This window comes from Chiloscyllium plagiosum, unplaced genomic scaffold (genome assembly GCF_037043375.1).
Source record: "Chiloscyllium plagiosum isolate Xiang-an unplaced genomic scaffold, Cpla_swu_hap1 HiC_scaffold_27, whole genome shotgun sequence".
Classification (NCBI taxonomy): Eukaryota; Metazoa; Chordata; class Chondrichthyes; order Orectolobiformes; family Hemiscylliidae; genus Chiloscyllium; species Chiloscyllium plagiosum.
The window spans coordinates 69,385,750-69,400,499 of NW_028270165.1; the positions used below are offsets into that span (position 1 = coordinate 69,385,750).

Sequence of the window (14,750 nt, forward strand, 5' to 3'; positions counted from 1 at the left end):
CAGTTTTCAGTAATATATTGCTCTGACAGTCATCAACAGCTCACTGTTTGTAAAATTACCCCCACTTTTTACACAGTCGATGTAGACAGAAAATCTAGGAAATCCTCAGCTCTGATAACATCAGCAGTTACGAAGTTAGGAGGTGAGGAAGTTAGAAATGTAACTTAGGCTTGTTGGGCATTTTCCCGATTCTGCTGATATAGTTGCAATGAATGTGCAGCAGCCATCTTCAAATAACTTTTACGATTTGCCACCATTAATTTTGAAAACTTATCGCTGTTTGCACTTCTTCCAAACGCAGAAATTTACAATTGCAGAACTTCAATTGGTTATCATTATGCTCTGGCATTATCTGATAACTCATCTTCCTCAAAATATACAGACATCACATCTGAACGATATCAGGGCTACCTGCATGGAGTAGTGTGTAAATTTTATAATGAGGTACCAGTTTTGAGAGCTGCAGTTGCGAAGAATAAATATAAAGTAACAGCCATGTTTGGAGGCAGTTGATGTGAATTTTCATAATGCAAACTCACATTGCAATAGTTACACGCAAGAATGGAGTTAACATTCAGTGACATCACGAGTTTCTGCCGATTAGTTAAGTGTTGACATGGTTAGAAGCTGACAGCCATCTGCTCACTGTTCGTTTATTCTCCAGTTCTTGACATGAGAGGGCCCAGTTCAGGAGTTGAACTCAATGTCATCCGTTCAATTACTTATATCTTGGAGATGCATAGATTGAAGTGAAATTGCCCATACTATGTTGTTTTGAGTGCCAATGATTAAGGTGTCTATGCATAGACACTTGAACTTCGGGCAGGTAACATATTATGGCCTCCAAAGGATTAGTGCTATAATGATGATTTAAACTCAGTGATGTCGCTAAGATGGTGTCTGCTTCACACAGTATCAGTGAAGTTAGGACTGATTGATCGGCTGTGTAGGAATAGCGGTTTGTTCGCAGTAGATATGTAATTATAAAACGTGGGAGCTGCTCTGTCAAACAAAAACACACATGTTGACATTCATAATAATTTAACTGTCTCTTTGACAGTTTGTAATAAAACACGACATGTATTTCACTGAGTTTTAATTGATGCTCCTTCACATGAAAGGATTTACTGTGACTGGGCGATTGCAGACTCCTTATTAACGTTTACCAGCAAGTAGAAAAACCTAATGTTCAGGCGAATACTTTCTAACAGAAAATACTCAACGTTCAAAGGCAAACTCAATCCAAATTTTCGACACAGCACTTGCATGTTTTGAAATCATGGTGGATCAGAAAAAAAACATAGTTAACATTCTGAAACCAATATTCTTTTCCGCAGAGGGACAACGTACCCTCAACATTAGTTCTCTTTCTATAGATGTTGCCAGATCTGCTGAATTTCTGCAGCGATTTCTGCTTGTGTTTCACATATGGAAAAAGTGTTGTAATAAGTGATGGAGGAAGGTATACCAGCACATTTTGAAATTCAGTTCCTCATCAGGAAAGCTAAATTAGGACTGATTATTTTTTCAGAGAATTGTGAGTCCATTGCAAATCGACTGGATAGAGGACAACAGGCATATGTATCATTTTGGAGTGCCAGGAAACACTTGACAAGGTACCTCAGAATGGTTTGTCAGGAAATAAGAACCCATTGTTGGAAGTGCAATATTGCTATGGATGAGGAATTGACTGATAAACATAAAAAGCGAATGGGGAAAGCAGTTAATTTTCAGCTTGGCCTCCTGGAACTATTGGGGTCCCATTAGGATCACTGATCCGATGATAATATTTTCCAATATGCAAACGTTCATACCTTGGAGAAAGGAACGAATGCACTGCAGCCAAATTTGCAATTGATACAAAAATAGGTAAAATCGCAAACTCTGAAAATAATACAACTGGTATAACAGAGTTAACAGATGCTGCAAGTGGGCGATATATTAGCATTTGACGGGTAGTATGGAAACGTGTGAAAGAGTAAACAGCAGTGTTCTTTTTCAAATGGACTGAAAGTGAAGAAAGTTGCAATACAAAGAGAATTTAAGGTATACGTGCACAGAACACAGTCAATAGTGCTCACGTGAATCAGGTAATCAGAACGATAACGGAGCGTTGGCCCTACGTCAAGAGGTTTGAAACTTCAGAGCAGGGAATTCGCAATTTAACTGTACAGGACACAGTTGGTGTTCTGGGAGCATTTTGACCCACTTATTCAAATAAAGGCAAAGTTTCATGAGAGTCAGTTCAGAGGTAATTCATTAGAATAATCGCGAGACTGAAGAGATTTTTCGTACAAACAAAAAAACAAGGATTCAAACAGTAGAGATAACAGTTCAGTGGAATGAGAGGTCATCTTTTTGAAATATATCAGACTGCGGCCATTACCATTGAGGACTTCTCGGGGTAAACACTGGGACAAATGCTTTCATTCATGTGAGAGTGTGGAACTAGAAGGAACAGTGTCAGAATAAAAAGCTCAAATTAAGAGAGAGATGAGGAAGAATGTCTTCGCTCCGTGAGTGCTACTCTTCAGCACGTTGCCATAGACCGCTATTTGGACAAAATTTCATTAACAATGCCAGCTAAAATATTTTAAAATATAGTCTGTAACTTAAACAAAATTTAAAAGGATAATGGCCCTTCATTGAGTAACGTTTTTCTTTTTTAATTTCATTCCGTCATGAATTGTGGATGTCACCGTGAAAGACAATATTAATCTTGAACTGAGTTCTTTCCAGGTCTTCTCAGAGAGCAAAGGAGAGTCCACATTACAGACTCCTTATGTATGACGTGGAATGCACACCTCACCAGATAATTTTGGCATCCTTCTTCCTGTAAATGATGTCAGTATACAACAAACCCATTACTCTTTCACGTCGACCGCTACTTGTGCTACGTGATTTCAGAATTTGACTAACTGAATTTGCATTGTGTCAGGCATTCTGTCTGCGATCTTCAGCCTGAGCTTTTTTTAATTCGAAGGAGCAGTGACATTACTACAACACGACCGTTTGCCCCTGCAACGTACATTCCCTCATGTTGTTATGCTATTTCTTAATTCAATATTTACGTTCTGGAATTAAAATATTGAATACTTGGAGGTTTTCATTTGCGAAGCAGAAATGATGGAATAGTCGGACATTATATTTGCTGATGCTCTCTCTCTACTGGACGATTCTTCATTCCCCAATCTGGTGCAGTAGAAATGGCCTTAATGTTCTAAAATTGTATTTCCAATGATTGAACCTCCAGCTGGTTAATGTTAAACTATCTTGAAGCTTTTACTCAAGATATAGATTATTGAAACATGAGGGGTAATCTTGCCCATGTATAAAGAATAGGGCACAAATTGGAAACGTAAACATAATTAATTCCAATCAAACAGGTCCGAGTATGTCTGAGATTCATCGAACACATCATCAAATTTAGACTGCATGGTATCCCCACCATGGCTTCCATTTCATGCTATTCACCTCTCAACTGTCTCCTTCTCTTTGGCCAAGATTTGTTCTAGGAGAGATTTCTGCCGGTACACAAATCTTGCTACAGATATGATCAGCAAAGAAATGTGGCAGGGTTCTGTATTTCTGCATTGACAGTGAACATCCACCAGTGCAGATGTACAGAGACAGGAATCAACATGTGCAAATGCCTTCCGCCATTCCTCACCATTGTATCCGCTGACAAAACCATGTCCTTGTCAGAACAGAACTCATTGTTGCAAATCAAATATTATTTTTGGTCAAATAACCATGAATGTGACAATTGCGTTGGTCAATCTGATTTTGGTGGAGATTCTCGCTTTTTAATTTGGCATTTTCCATGTGTTGAAATGGAGCCAGCAGTACACAATTGAACAACCCGTTGCTGAAATGACAGTTGAAGAGGGAAAGAATATCTCCCCAAGCTGCAATTTGTAGAGAAGTGATGCAAACCTTATATATTGTGGTACAGGTAGCCTCCACAGTTCATCTTTCGACTTACTGGGAGCAGTGTGTAGAAATATAACTGCATCAGTAATGCATTTTACTCTCAGCTTTAAAAAACGTGTAAGACATTAAACTAAAAGTCAGAAATACCCTCACCTTCTACATTTTCATGCACCTATGTGCCAGTTAGCACTGTAGTGAAATGACAAATAGAGCAGATCTCGTACAAAAATCCATCCTTAAAGTTCAAGTTAGTGATCACCAGAAGGCGCCATCACACTGGGAAGCATGGACAATTGCACCCTGACTAGGAGAGACCCACAAGATGTTCTGAGACATGACAATGATGAGACGCATAAGACTGAACAGAAACAGACGACATTTCCTTGCATACTTAGTTTATATTAGTGAGTTCTACTCACGAAGCAACAAGTTTTGAATATTGTTGTTGTGACACGGGGTAATCTCTCCTGCTAATTTAAACTACCCAGACAGGAAATGTTCCCCTTGTGCTGTAATCTGTCAGAATTTGAGAGGCAAAGACCGATCCCAGAGAACACAATTTAAAGTAAACATTAAAAACTTTATTTTTAAGTCCAACAGAGAATAATAAAGCCAACAACTATTTACGCATGTGTTTCTCTTAACCATGCTTATACCTCCCACTCTACAATACCTGTCTGATAAAAATAATCCCGATTAAAGTTTACAAAGAAAACAATGACGTTTCAAAACCAGTCAGTTTCGTCGATTCTCCTTTGCAGATTTTCATCTGTATGTCTTCTCTCGGTCAGTTTCATTTTTGTACTGTGCAAACGGCTTATGGGCAGATATCTTTCAGAGAGCTCTTCAGCTAGCAGCCCATATGTTGGTCCTTGGCAATTCTCCTATTATCCGTTCAGAATGTCCGGTTTTCTACCCCATAACACCGGATCGCTTATTTGGCATTAATATTATCAAAATGCAGCGTTCAGAATTGATTCCACTTTGGTGTCTTGGAGCAGAATTGAAAATGATTGGCCGAATTTGAATTTGATTTTGTTTCATGGAAATTCATCCGCAGCTATTTGTTTTGACCGACTGTTACATTCTTACTTTGTTCAGCAGTTTCTGTGCTTTGGCAGTCTTTGCTACCTTTTCAACTGTCTTAAAATTACAGCACACATCTACACCTTCATAACACCTCGCCCTGAAATTACACAAAAAACACCATTACAATTGAAATATGGCTTGGGTATTTTCTCTACTCCTGACCCGTAACGTCATGACATACATGTGATTTTAATTTCAGTTCATATTAACTTCTTCCCACATAGACATAAAACATTCAAATGACACCAATCGTATCTGTACTTCATCAGTTAGATAAATAACGCAACTGCGATTACATTCTTATGATCTGCAACATGTACGATTCTTGAAAAGCTGTGATTTGAAGTGTATCTAAATATTTAACAAAAGAGATTAATAGATGCGGCATTGAGGAAGGTTTTGTCTTTTCCATCCTTGCTTCTCAGCAAATGGCACAGTGGCTCAGTGTCTAGCACTGCTGCCTCAGAGCACCAGGGACCCGGGCTCCATTCCAACCTCGGGCAATTGGCTGTGTAGAGGTTGCACTTTCTCACCCAGTCTTGGGTAATGCGGTTTCCTCACAAAATCCATAGATGTGTAGGTTAGGTGAAATGGCCATTTGAAGTTGCCCTTATTGATCAGGGATGTGTAGGTTAGGTGCATTAGTTTGTCAAATATAGGGCAGCTTTGTAGGGAAATGCGTCTGGGTGGTGTTCTCTTTGGAGGGTTGGTGAGGAATGGATGGGCTAAGGAGCCAGTATCCACACTGTAGGGACTCCATGATTTAATCTGAACATTATTCAAAAACATTATTAGAAAATTCGCATGGTTTTGTAAATTAAAAACTTGCGGACAGAATAGCTTCCCTCAATGTCTGACTTGACATTGTTTTCCAATCGTTCAATGATATTTAAAGTTAACATAATCGCACCACGGAAAGGTGCAGAAAAACAAAACAATTACTTTTATTCACGCATAACGTTATCTGACTAATTCGGATTTCTAAATGTGCGTCGAACGTTCTATGGCACAAATATTAATTATCCAACCGGCTTTTATATTCGTTTGGATTCTTGACCAATGAAACCTGTTCTTTCAGATTATTGTCATGAACTGTTGGCGATCTTCCTATCAACTGGTGAAAATATCCCATTTTCACTTTATTGTATTGTAGATTCTTAGTCTTTATATGTGTATTTTTAAAACTGATATGTGTTCAATCAGTTTACTGTAATGACCAAGGATTACCTCGCCTGGCAACTATTGCATGCTGGCATTCCACATCGAAAAGTTAGCTGTTCTTTTTCTTCTTATAAAACGGAGTTACGTGGACATTTTTAGTATCAAGCCGATTGCAGAGTTTATATTTTCAATGACTATGAGTGAGGAGCTTACAGGGAACCTCAAAGAAACAGCAAAGACTTCGGACCTCATATGATTGAAGCGCCAATCGGAATCAGTATTTGGTGAGAGCAATTTTAAATGGTCTTTTGTCTGGATTGTCCTCCGGGACTTTTCACTCACAGCTATGCACCACAGTTCCACGAAACCCTGTTAAGAACAACGCTGAAGATGCCGCATCTGTGACCCAGAAACCTGTGATAGTTATTGTACGAGGCTTCAGCTGGTTCACATCACAGTGAGAGTCATTGCACAGTAATATACTGCGGTGTCAGACAGAAGGACGTCGAAAATTGTCAATTGGTACAACTTCCCTGCATGCTGGAGGGCAGAAGAAAATCGGGTCTGAACGAAATCCGCCTTCGTTTCAGTATCAGTACTCGTATACATCCTGATTGCGAACTCGAGCTGTCTGCCTGGGTACTGAAAGTACCAGAAGACATAATTAGGGCTTCCAGTGTAGGTGCAGTTTAAAGTGACATCTTCTCCCTCAGTCTGTGTGAGATAGGGCTCCCGCTGAGTGACAGAATCTCCATCGCTCAAATCTGGAAGACAATGTTATGGAATACGGAAATCAGTAAAGAAATATGCAAATAAACTGAACTGAAGATGGAATTTCACGGTGTAAACGAAATTTAGACCGAATTCAAAGTAACAATAAGTCCATTTGGCACGTCACACTCATTTTCATATAGCTGAAAGTAAAAAGCATCGTGCTTATTTCTCCCTGTAATCCTATCTGTAAATATCCCCAATCATTTCTACTTCCCTCATTTTATCCACTTGCCTAAGAATCGATTTTCCTATTGTCTCAAAAAGTCCTTGTGGTAACAACAGCCAGATTCTAGACATGCTGCGGATAAACAAATTTATTTAGAAGTCTGTTTTGGATCATCTTGTGCCGCTATTGTTTTTCAATTAAATGTATCAATATGGAATCCTTCTCAAGTGCAATATTCCCTTCCATAGCCTAAGATCTTTTGATCACTGTAAAGACGTCAGTTTGATTACTCTATAGTCTCCTGCCCAGTAGGGAATGGAATAGAAGCTTACATATTATTTTCTGGCTGTTAAATTCTCGAAATTCGAGCATCGTCCACAAAAATCGTTTTCCATGTATCCTTTTATCTCAGGCCGAAAGATAAGAAAGAAACAAAAAATGCACATCCAAGTGCACAACCTGCTTGGATATTCTGGATCATTCTGCTTCAAAAATGCATTTATCTAACACTAAACCATCTTATAAACTTCAGTTCTTACCAACAAGAAATGTTATCAACACCAGAGAGAGGACGGTGAGTCTCATCGCTGTTGTTCCTGATGCTAGCGATGTTCCAATACCTCACAACATTGCAGAGCGTGAGATAAGTAAAAATTGACAGCATTGGCTGTGTTCAATTGATGTCATTTCCTGAGGATTATGCGATAGAATGACTCGAGTCTGATAGTTTGATGATGTCAATAACCATAAGTCTGTGTCTATGTCAGAAAAGAGAAATTAATGGGATACTGTAATAAGTAGAGTATCAAATGAGTAAGCAAAGACATTTTACCTGAAACTGAGCATTTTGGCCACTTAATGGTCCGAAATATGTCATTTCCAAGAAGAAAATATATTTTGAAATTGAAATTCCTTTTTCACTCACTGGCACTAGTCAGTTGAGTTTAGAAAGTGGTGTCGTCTGATAAACTATGCATGACATACGAGGGAAACATTATCCCTTCTCCCTCCATGTTAGCAGCAACAAAACAAAAATGGGCAATAGTCAATGTATGTTAGAGGCGAGTTCTATTAACTCCACCATATTTAATCTGCCAATTGCTCACTGTGGAATTAATTTACATCGGAAAACGCGTTCATTGTTTTTTTTCGGTTTCACAGGAGCAAGCAGTCTCTTTGTTAATTGCTGGTCACTGTTTCTCCCTGCACAGCCTTTCAGCTGTTCAATTTGTGCGAAGGTGGAGTAGTTTTGTGCGATGCTCCCTCTTGAGTCTTGTCATTGTCACTCTCAGTTTTCAGTAATATATTGTTCTGACAGGCATCCACAGATCACTGTTGGTAGAATTGCCCCAATTTTTTAAACAGGCAAAGAAAACAGAAAATCGAGACATCCTCAGCTCTGATAACATCGCCAGTTACGAAGTTCGGAAGTGAGCAAGTTAGGAATGTAAATCAAGCTTATTGGAGCTTTATCCCGATTCTTATGATCTATTTGCAATGAATGTGCAGCTGACGTATTCGAATAACTTTTAGGATTTTTTTTTTGATTATCGCTGATTGCACATCTTCGAACCTGCATAAAGTTACAATTGCACAACTGATCTGGTATTATCTGGTAACTCATCTTTTTCAAAATATGCAGACAACACATGTAAAGGATGTCAGGGATGCCTGGATGGAGAAGTATGTCGATGTTTTCATAAGTTACCACTTTTGAGAGCTGAAGTTGTAAAGACTGAAAATAAAGTAACGTCCCTGTTTGGACGCAGTTGATGTGAATTTGCATAATGGAAGCTGACATTACAATTGTTACACTCAAGAATGGAGTTAACATTTAATAAAATCATGAGTCTCTGCCGATTGGTTAATTGTTGACATACTTAGCAGCTGACAGCCACCTGCTCACTGTTCGTTTATTCTCCAGTTCCTGATATCTGAGGGCCAAGGGCAGAAGTTGAACTCAATGTTATCCATTCAATTGCTTCTATATAGGAGATGCCCAGAATGAAGTGAAACTGCCCATAGTTTGATGTTATGAGTGCCAAAGATTCCCGTTAACGTGTCTGTGCATACACACTTGAACGTCGGGCAGGTAATGAATTATGGCCTCTAAAAGATCACTGTTGTAATAATGATTTAAACTCAGTGGTGTCGTTAATAAGTTGACTGCCTCATATAGTGCCACTGAAGTTGGGACTGATTGATAGGCTGTGCAGGAATACCAGTTCATGAGCAGTAGATATGACATGATAAAGTGTGGGAGCTTCTCTACCAAAACAAAACCACGTGTTGACATTCATAATAATTTAACCGACTATGTGACAGTTCATAATAAGCACGATACGTATTTCACTGGGTTTTAATTGATGCTGCTTCACGTGAAAGGTTTTTGTTGCGGCTGGGCGATTGTAGACTCTTTACTAACGTTTACCAGCAAGTAGAATAAACCTGTTTTTCAGGCGATCACTTTCTGACAGGAAATACTCAACAAAGTTCAAAAGCAAACTCAATCCAAACTTTCAACATAGCCTTTTCCTGTTTTGTGTTCACGGTGAATCAGCAAAACAGAAAGAGTTAACATTCTGAGTCCAATATTCTGTTCTGCAGAGGGTCACCTGACTCACAATATTAGCTCTATTTCCATAGATGTTGCCAGATCTGCTGATTTTTTGCAGCCATTTCTACTTGTGTTTCCCATATGGAAAATTGTTGCAACAGATTTTGAGGGAATGTATGCCAGCACATTTGGAAAGTTGGTGATGATTCACGAATGTGAAATTATCACTGACTAATTTTTCAGAGTGTTTTGAGGCAAATGCACATCGACTGATTAGTGGATATCAGGTATATGTGTCGTTTAGGAGTACCAGGATTTTTTTTGCCAAAGTACCTTAGAATGGTTTGTCAGAAAATGAGAACTCAATGTGTTGCAATTGAAACATTGCTGTGGATGAAGATTTGGCTGATAGGCAGGAAAACGCAAGTGGGGAAAATTGTTCTTTTTCAGCCTGGCTTCCTGGAACTAGTGAGATGCAACAGAATTCAGAGATTGAATTTTTCTTTTTTTTTGCAATATGCAAATATACATTCCTTGGAGAAAGAAAGTGAATGCATTGTAGCCAAATTTACACATGATGCAACATTATAGAAACACAAACTGAGAGAAAAACAACTGGTTGAAGAGAGTTAATAGATTTGCAAGTGGGCAATATATTAGTACTTGAAGTATAGTGTGAAAACATTCATTTTGGAAAGAAGAGTAAACAACAGTGTTCTTTTTCAATTGGACAGAAAGTGCAGAAATTTGCAAAACTAAGAGACGTTTGGGTTCATGTGTCTGGAACACAGACAGTTAGTGGTTACTTGAATCAGGTAATATGTCAAGTGGCTTGAAGTTTTAGGGCAGGAAATTTTCAATGTAACTGTGCAGGTCACTAGAGGCATCACAATTGGTGTTATGGGAGCATTGTTGATCCTCTTATTTAAATAAGGGTAATGTTTCATTGGAGTCAATTGAGAGAGGATTCGTTAGGATGATCCCGAGACTGAAAAATGATTTTAAACTGTACAGATAGCAGTTCAGTGTAATGAGACGTCACCTTATTCAAACATATAGGATTGGGGCTATCACCATTACGGAATTGTCAGAGTAAATACTTAGAGAATGCTTCCATTCATGTAAGAATCTAGGTCTAGAATGTAGAGTTTCAGAAAAAAAGGCGCAAGGGAAAGCAGAGACGAGGAAGAATGTCTTCTCTTAGTGAACTGTGACCCTTCATCACTTTGCTACAGACATATGTTTGGCAAAACGTACGTTGCAGTGACAGCTGATATGTTTTAAAATACAGTCTGTAACTTAAACAAAATTTAGAAGGGTTCTTCATTCGGTAACTTTTCTTTTTATTTTCATTCCGTCATGAGTTGAGGATGTTGCTGTGAGAGACAGTATTCATCTGGAAAAGAGTTCTTGCAAAGACTTCTCAGAGAGCAAAAGAGAGTTAATATCACTGGCTATATGTGCAGTCAAATGCACGCCACACAATATAGGTTTATCATCATTCTTCCTCTAAATGGTGTCAGGATACAACAAACCCATTAGACTTGCACGTCGAACGCTACTTGGGCTAGCTGATTTCAGATTTTTACTGCCTGAATTTGCATTGTGCCAGGCATTCTGCCTGCGAAACTTTAGTCTGAGCTTCTTAATTTGAAGGAGCAGTGACATTACTACGACACCACCATTTGCCCTTGAAAAGCACATTCCCTCATGTTGTCTTGCTCTTGCTTAATTCATTATTTACGTTCTGGAATTGGAGCATTGAATACTTGCTGGTAACCATGTGTGGAGCAGAAATGGTGGAAAGGCTGGACGTTATATTTTCTGATGTTCTGCCCTTGTTGGACGATTCTTCATTCCCCAATCTACTACAGTAGAAATGGCCTTTATGTCCTAAAATGTTATTTCCTCCAATTAAAACTTCATTTGGTTAATGTTACAACACCCTGTAGCATCAACGCAAGGAATAGATTATTGAAACATGAGGGGCAATCTGGTTCATGTATACAGAACAGGTCACAAATTGGAAAAGTAACCATCATTAGTTCCACTCAGCCAGCTCCGTGTACGTTGAAGATCTACCGAACGCATCGTCAAATTTAGACTGCATGGTATCCTGCCCCCGGCTTGCATTTCCTGCTATTCAGATATCAACCGTCTCCTTCTCTCGTGCTATGTTTTGTTCCTGGGGAGATCTCTGCCGCTACGCTAATCTCGCCATTGATTGGATCAGCAAGAAAGTGTGGCAGGGATCTGTATTTCTGCTCTGACAGCGAACTTACATCACTGCAGATCTACTGAGACCGGAATCAACATGTGGAAATGTGATTCACAGTTGCTCAGCATTGTATCCGTTCTCAAAAGCTATGTCCATATCAGAAGCAGAACTCATTGTTGCATTTCGAATTGTTAGTCGAACAACAGTGAATGTGGCTATTGTGTTGATCAATCTGATTTTGGCGCAGATTCTCGCTTTATGTAAACTAATTTCCATATGTTGAAATGGAGTCATCAGTTTGCAATTGAACAGCCATTTGCTGAAATGACAGTTCACGGGGGAAAGAACATCTCCCAAGCTGCGATTTGAAGAGATGTTATGTAAAATTACTTATTGTAGTACAAGCAGCATCCACAGTTCCAGGGTCGACATACTGGGAGCAGTGTGCAGAAGGAATATTGCATCAGTAATATATTTTCCTCTCAGCCGAACAAAACTGCCAACATAACTAAACCACAAGTTAGGAATATCCTCATCTCCTATAGTATCATGTGTCTATGTGCCAGTCAGAACTGTAGTGAAATTAACAAATAGAGCGGATCTCATACAAAAATCCACCCTGAGAGTTCCACTTACCAATGATCACCAGAGGGCGCCATCACACTGAGAAGCATGAACAATTGCACCCTGATTGGGAGAGACCTACAAATTCTTCTGAGAGATGATAATGATGAGACGTATAAGACTGAACAGAATCAGACGAATTCTATGCAGCAACAACTTTTATGTATTGTTGTTGCGACACGGGATAAACTCCTTTGTTAATTTACAGCAGCCACACAGAAAAAGGTTCCCTCATGCTGTAATCTGTTTAAGTTTGTGAGTCATAGACCGATCCCAGAGATCACTATTTAGAGTAAAAATTAACAATTTTATTCTTTGCATCCAACAGAGAATATTAAAATCAACAACTATTTACAACTTTTTTCTCCTAACCCTATTCATACCTCACATTCTACAACACTGGTCTGATATAAAAAAAATCCTGATTAAGAATCACAAAAACGAAATTGCTTTTTCAAAACCAGTCAGCTTTGTCGATTCTCCTTTGTAGATTTTCACCTGTAGATATTCTCTTGGTCGGTTTCAATGATGTGCTTGCAAACCTCTTATGGACAGGTACCTTACAGAGAGTTCTTCAGTTAGCAGTCAAAATGTTGGTCCTTGGCAATTCTACCATAAACGTTCAGAATGTCTGCTTTTTTTACCCAAAACATCGAATTGTTTCGTTAGTTTTAGTATTATCAAAATACTGCATTCAAATTTGTTTCGATTTTGGTATCTTGGGGCATAATTTAAACTGGTTGGCCGAATTTAAAGATGTTTTTGTTTCTTGGCAATTCACTTGTAGCAACTTCTTTGGACCAAGAATCAAACGATTCTTAGTTTGATCAGAAGTCTCTGTGCTTTGTCAGTCCTTGCTGGCTTTTCAAATTTCTTAAAGGCACATTGCACATCTCCATCTTCATAACACCTCTCCCCAGACCAAAAAAAGAACCGTTACATGAAAGGTTGGCTTGTTATTTTCTCTATTCCTGACCCAGAATATCATGAATTACATGTAACTTTAATCGAAGTTCATACAACTTTTTCCCAAGTATGCATAAAACATTGATTAGACATGAATCTTATCTATGCTTTATTAGTTAGAGCATTCTTATGATCCGCAACATGTACAATTTGAAAATTAAATGACCATAACTGAAAAATAGTCTCATGTTCATGTCTTCAAGGTGTTCCAAGTATACAAGAGATTTATGATCCTGGACACTACCTTCTCCAGCACATTGTTTGTGACATACACATTAAAATGTTGCAAGGCCAGTACCAAACTCAATAGTACTTTTTAGACAGTAAAGCATTTCTTCCGGTGGATGTTAGGTTTCTTTGAAAAGTAACCAAATGGCAGTTCAAACCGATCATCAACTTCCTGTAGCAGTACAGCTCCAAAGCTTATGTCACCAGCGTCGATGACAATGTTGAAAGGTTTTGAAAAGTTTGGTGCCGCAAAAACTGGTGCGGTGTTTAATATTTCTTCCAAATGGTCGAATGCCTCCCAGCATTGTTCTGCCCACCTAAACATTGTGTTCTTGTTCAGCAAATCGGTGAACAATGCCACTGCAGGGCTGAAGTTTGGAACAAACTTCCGATAGAATCCACTGAGTGCCAAATCTGGAAGCACCTCTTTCTTGAATGTGGAAATTCCTCGACGGCCTTCGTCTTTGCACTCTATGGTGACAAACTTCCATTACCGACGTTATGTCTCAAGAACGCCACCACTGCTTTCGTGGATTGTGTTTTGCTTAAATTTATTACCAGTTTTGCTTCTCGTAGTAACTCAAAGTTCTCTGCCAAATTTACCATGTGATCTTTTCAGGACTTACTAAAGATCACGACGTAGTACAAATCGACTGCACGTTTTGCTAACCCAGCTACAACTCTGTTCATGATTCTTTGGAATCTGGCGGTGCATTCTTCATTCCGAAAGATATCACTTTAAATTGGTATAACCCAATTGGGGTTACAAATGCAGAAATTGCTTCCAACGTCTGTGTTAAATTTACCTGCCAGTAAACAAGAGGAATCGCTAAATTGGTGATATACTGGTCTGTCCAACATCCTTGATTCAGTATTGCAAACTTGGATATGAGTCCAATTTTGTAAGGACGTGGACCAATAATGCAGAAAATATTGTTGAATCCCCTCCAGTTGGGAACTAAGACAATCAACAAACGCAATTCGCTTTGGTTAGATAAAAAGCCAATCCTGATGAAGGGCTCTTGCCCAAAACG

At 38.8% G+C, this 14,750-nt stretch overlaps 1 long non-coding RNA gene across 1 annotated transcript; it reads right to left on the bottom strand.

Annotated features, from left to right (window-relative positions):
• Positions 1-4,506: 4,506 nt before the first annotated feature.
• Positions 4,507-7,729, bottom strand: LOC122543712 (uncharacterized). Its single transcript, XR_015751759.1, has 3 exons — positions 7,663-7,729; positions 6,250-6,947; positions 4,507-5,119 (listed from the first exon to the last, which is right to left on the bottom strand). It is a non-coding gene; the product is annotated as an uncharacterized LOC122543712 (long non-coding RNA).
• Between the last annotated feature and the right edge of the window lie 7,021 nt (positions 7,730-14,750).